Raw genomic sequence first — 5,145 nt, 5'->3', positions numbered from 1 at the left:
TGTGTGTGTGTGTTTGTTTTTTTTGTGTCTGTGTGAGTGTGTTCGTGTGTGTATGTGTGAGAGTTTGTTTAGGTGGGGGGGGGTACCAGGGCCCTTCGCGGAGGAGCGGTGGAGCGGAGAAGCGGAGGAATGGAGGAGTGGAGGTAATTTTTCTCTTCTTAAAGGCAGAGGCTGGAAGTTTGGGTGCAGTAGGACGCCTTAGACCGGCCACTGTGAGCCTTCTCCAGATATAGATCCCCCGGACGTATGATTGGAGCTCCCGGACCATTGGGCACACACATGTGAATGAGTGGATGAGCTAATGTTTGTTTGGTAGTGGATGCATTTCGGCTAATGCTATTAGCAAAGCTATGATGAGTTAAGGTGTGTTTGTGTGTGTGTGTGTGTGTGTGCGCGCGTGTGTGTGCGCGTGTGTTTAGGTGGGGGGGGGGTACCAGGGCCCATAGCGGAGGAGCGGTGGAGCTGAGAAGCGGAGGAGCGGAGTAGCGGAGGTATTGTTTCTCCTCTCAGAGGCGGGGAAGCTTGGGAGCTATTAGCACAGCTATGATGACTTAAGGTGTGTGTGTGTGTGTGTGTTTGTGTGTTTGTGTGTTCTTGTGTGTGTGTGTGTGTGTGTGTGTGTTTGTGTGTGCGTTTGTGTATATGTGTGTGACAGTTTGTTTCGGTGGGGGGGGGGGGGGGGGGGGGCGCGGACAGGGGGTAGCTGGGCCTGGAGCGGATGAGCTGTGAAGCGGATGGAGCGCAGAAGCACGTCCCATAATTCTCCTGAGTCCGGCGGATCGGGAGTACCAGGGCCTATAGCGGAGGAGCGGTGGAGCGGAGAAGCGGACCATTGGGCACACACATGTGAATGAGTGGATGAGCTAATGTTTGTTTGGTTGTGGATGCGTTTCAGCTAATGCTATTAGCACAGCTATGATGAGTTAAGGTGTGTGTGTGTGTGTGTGTGTGTGTGTGTGTGTGTGCGCGTGTGTGTGTTTGTGTGTTTTTGTGTGTGTGTGAGTGTGTTTAGGTGGGGGGGGGGTACCAGGGCCCATAGCGGAGGAGCGGTGGAGCTGAGAAGCGGAGGAGCGTAGTAGCGGAGGTATTGTTTCTCCTCTCAGAGGCGGGGAAGCTTGGGAGCTATTAGCACAGCTATGATGACTTAAGGTGTGTTTGTGTGTGTGTGTTTGTGTGTTTGTGTGTTCTTGTGTGTGTGTGTGTGTGTGTGTGTGTGTTTGTGTGAGTGGGGGGGGGGGGCGCGGACAGGGGGTAGCTGGGCCTGGAGCGGATGAGCTGTGAAGCGGATGGAGGGCAGAAGCACGTCCCATAATTCTCCTGAGTCCAGCGGATCGGGAGTACCAGGGCCTATAGCGGAGGAGCGGTGGAGCGGAGAAGAGGACCATTGGGCACACACATGTGAATGAGTGGATGAGCTAATGTTTGTTTGGTTGTGGATGCGTTTCGGCTAATGCTATTAGCACAGCTATGATGACTTAATGTGTGTATGTGTGTCAGTGTGTGTGTGTGTGTGTGTGAGGTTCTTTGTGTATGTGTGTGATAGTTTGTTTTGGTGGGGAGGGGGGGGGGTCGCGGACACGGAGTACCAGGGCGCACACATGTGAATGAGTGGATGAGCTAATGTTTGTTTGGTTGTGGATGCGTTTCGGCTAAAGCTATTAGCACAGCTATGAAGACTTAAGGTGTGTGTATGTGTGTATGTGTGTGTCTGTGTGTGTGTGAGTGTCTGTGTCTGTATGTGTGTGTGAGAGGCTCTTTTGGTGGGGGGGGGGGGGGGTCGCGGACAGGGAGTACCATTGGGCACACACATGTGAATGAGTGGATGAGCGAATGTTTGTTTGGTTGTGGATGCGTTTCGGCTAATGGTATTAGCACAGCTCTGATGAGTTAAGATGTGTGTGTATGTGTGTTTGTGTGTTTGTGTGTTTTTGTGTGTGTGTGAGTGATTTTGTGTGAGAGTTTGTTTAGGTAGGGGGGGGGGGGGGGAGTACCAGGGCCCATAGCCGAGGAGCGGTGGAGCTGAGAAGCGGAGGAGCAGAGGAGCGGAGGTAATGTTTCTTCTCTCAGAGGCGGAGCAGCTTGGGGGCAGCAGAACCCCTTAGACGGGCTAATGTGAGCATTCTTCGGACATAGATCCCCCGAACGTATGATTGGAGCTCCCGGACCACTGGGCACACACATGTGAATGAGTGGATGAGCTAATGTTTGTTTGGTTGTGGATGCGTTTCGGCTAATGCTATTAGCACAGCTATGATGAGTTAAGGTGTGTGTGTGTGTGTGTGAGTGTGTGTGTTTGTTTGTTTTTGTGTCTTTGTGAGTGTGTTCGTGTGTGTATGTGTGAGAGTTTGTTTAAGTGGGGGGGGGGATACCAGGGCCCATCACGGAGGAGCGGTGGAGCGGAGAAGCGGAGGAATGGAGGAGGTTAGGTAATTTTTCTCTTCTCAAAGGCAGAGGATGGGAAGTTTGGGTGCAGTAGGACGCCTTAGACCGGCCACTGTGAGCCTTCTCCAGATATAGATCCCCGGATGTATGATTGGAGCTCCCGGACCATTGGGCACACACATGTGAATGAGTGGATGAGCTAATGTTTGTTTGGTAGTGGATGCATTTCGGCTAATGCTATTAGCACAGCTATGATGAGTTAAGGTGTGTGTGTGTGTGTGTGAGTGTGTGTGTATGTGTGTGTGTGTGTGTGTTTAGGTGGGGGGGGGTACCAGGGCCAATAGCGGAGGAGCGGTGGAGCTGAGAAGCGGAGAAGCGGAGGAGCATAGGAGTGGAGGTAATGTTTCTTCTCTCAGAGGCGGGGAAGCTTGGGGGCAGAAGAACCCCTTAGACGGCCTAATGTGAGCCTTCTCTGGAGATAGCTCCCCCAGACGTATGACCGGAGCTCCCAGACCTCTGGGCACATACATGTGAATGAGTGGATGAGCTAATGTTTGTGTGGTTGTGGATGCATTTCGGCTAATGCTTTTAGCACAGCTATGATGACTTAAGGTGTGTATGTGTGTCTGTGTGTGTGTGTGTCTTTGTGTGTGTGTGTGTGTGTTTGTGTGTTTGAAAGGCTCTTTTGGTGGGGGAGGGGGGGGTCGCGGACAGGGATTACCATTGGGAGCACACATGTGAATGAGTGGATGAGCTAATGTTTGTTTGGTTGTGGATGCGTTTCGGCTAATGCTATTAGCACATCTATGATGAATTAAGGTGTGTTTGTGTGTGTGTGTGTGTGTGTGTATTTGTGTGTGTGTGTGTGTTTGTTTTTTTTGTGTCTGTGTGAGTGTGTTCGTGTGTGTATGTGTGAGAGTTTGTTTAGGTGGGGGGGGGTACCAGGGCCCTTCGCGGAGGAGCGGTGGAGCGGAGAAGCGGAGGAATGGAGGAGTGGAGGTAATTTTTCTCTTCTTAAAGGCAGAGGATGTGAAGTTTGGGTGCAGTAGGACGCCTTAGACCGGCCACTGTGAGCCTTCTCCAGATATAGATCCCCCGGACGTATGATTGGAGCTCCCGGACCATTGGGCACACACATGTGAATGAGTGGATGAGCTAATGTTTGTTTGGTAGTGGATGCATTTCGGCTAATGCTATTAGCAAAGCTATGATGAGTTAAGGTGTGTTGTGTGTGTGTGTGTGTGTGTGTGTGCGCGCGTGTGTGTGCGCGTGTGTTTAGGTGGGGGGGGGGGTACCAGGGCCCATAGCGGAGGAGCGGTGGAGCTGAGAAGCGGAGGAGCGGAGTAGCGGAGGTATTGTTTCTCCTCTCAGAGGCGGGGAAGCTTGGGAGCTATTAGCACAGCTATGATGACTTAAGGTGTGTGTGTGTGTGTGTGTTTGTGTGTTTGTGTGTTCTTGTGTGTGTGTGTGTGTGTGTGTGTGTTTGTGTGTGCGTTTGTGTATATGTGTGTGACAGTTTGTTTCGGTGGGGGGGGGGGGGGGGCGCGGACAGGGGGTAGCTGGGCCTGGAGCGGATGAGCTGTGAAGCGGATGGAGGGCAGAAGCACGTCCCATAATTCTCCTGAGTCCGGCGGATCGGGAGTACCAGGGCCTATAGCGGAGGAGCGGTGGAGCGGAGAAGCGGACCATTGGGCACACACATGTGAATGAGTGGATGAGCTAATGTTTGTTTGGTTGTGGATGCGTTTCAGCTAATGCTATTAGCACAGCTATGATGAGTTAAGGTGTGTGTGTGTTTGTGTGAGTGTGTGTGTTTGTTTGTTTTTGTGTCTGTGTGAGTGTGTTCGTGTGTGTATGTGTGAGAGTTTGTTTAAGTGGGGGGGGGGGATACCAGGGCCCATCACGGAGGAGCGGTGGAGCGGAGAAGCGGAGGAATGGAGGAGGTTAGGTAATTTTTCTCTTCTCAAAGGCAGAGGATGGGAAGTTTGGGTGCAGTAGGACGCCTTAGACCGGCCACTGTGAGCCTTCTCCAGATATAGATCCCCCGGATGTATGATTGGAGCTCCCGGACCATTGGGCACACACATGTGAATGAGTGGATGAGCTAATGTTTGTTTGGTAGTGGATGCATTTCGGCTAATGCTATTAGCACAGCTATGATGAGTTAAGGTGTGTGTGTGTGTGTGTGAGTGTGTGTGTATGTGTGTGTGTGTGTGTGTCTTTGTGTGTGTTTGTGTGTTTTTGTGTGTCTTTGTGTGTGTGTGAGTGTGTTTAGGTGGGGGGGGGTACCAGGGCCAATAGCGGAGGAGCGGTGGAGCTGAGAAGCGGAGAAGCGGAGGAGCATAGGAGCGGAGGTAATGTTTCTTCTCTCAGAGGCGGGGAAGCTTGGGGGCAGAAGAACCCCTTAGACGGCCTAATGTGAGCCTTCTCTGGAGATAGCTCCCCCAGACGTATGACCGGAGCTCCCAGACCTCTGGGCACATACATGTGAATGAGTGGATGAGCTAATGTTTGTGTGGTTGTGGATGCGTTTCGGCTAATGCTTTTAGCACAGCTATGATGACTTAAGGTGTGTATGTGTGTCTGTGTGTGTGTGTGTCTTTGTGTGTGTGTGTGTGTGTGTTTGTGTGTTTGAAAGGCTCTTTTGGTGGGGGAGGGGGGGGTCGCGGACAGGGATTACCATTGGGAGCACACATGTGAATGAGTGGATGAGCTAATGTTTGTTTGGTTGTGGATGCGTTTCGGCTAATGCTATTAGCACAT

The sequence above is a fragment of the Fistularia commersonii genome, unplaced genomic scaffold (assembly GCF_037954325.1).
Source record: "Fistularia commersonii isolate RoL2024-O1a breed Wild unplaced genomic scaffold, RoL_Fcom_v1.0 HiC_scaffold_99, whole genome shotgun sequence".
NCBI lineage: Eukaryota > Metazoa > Chordata > Actinopteri > Syngnathiformes > Fistulariidae > Fistularia > Fistularia commersonii.
Note: the sequence above shows the minus strand (reverse complement) of the source record.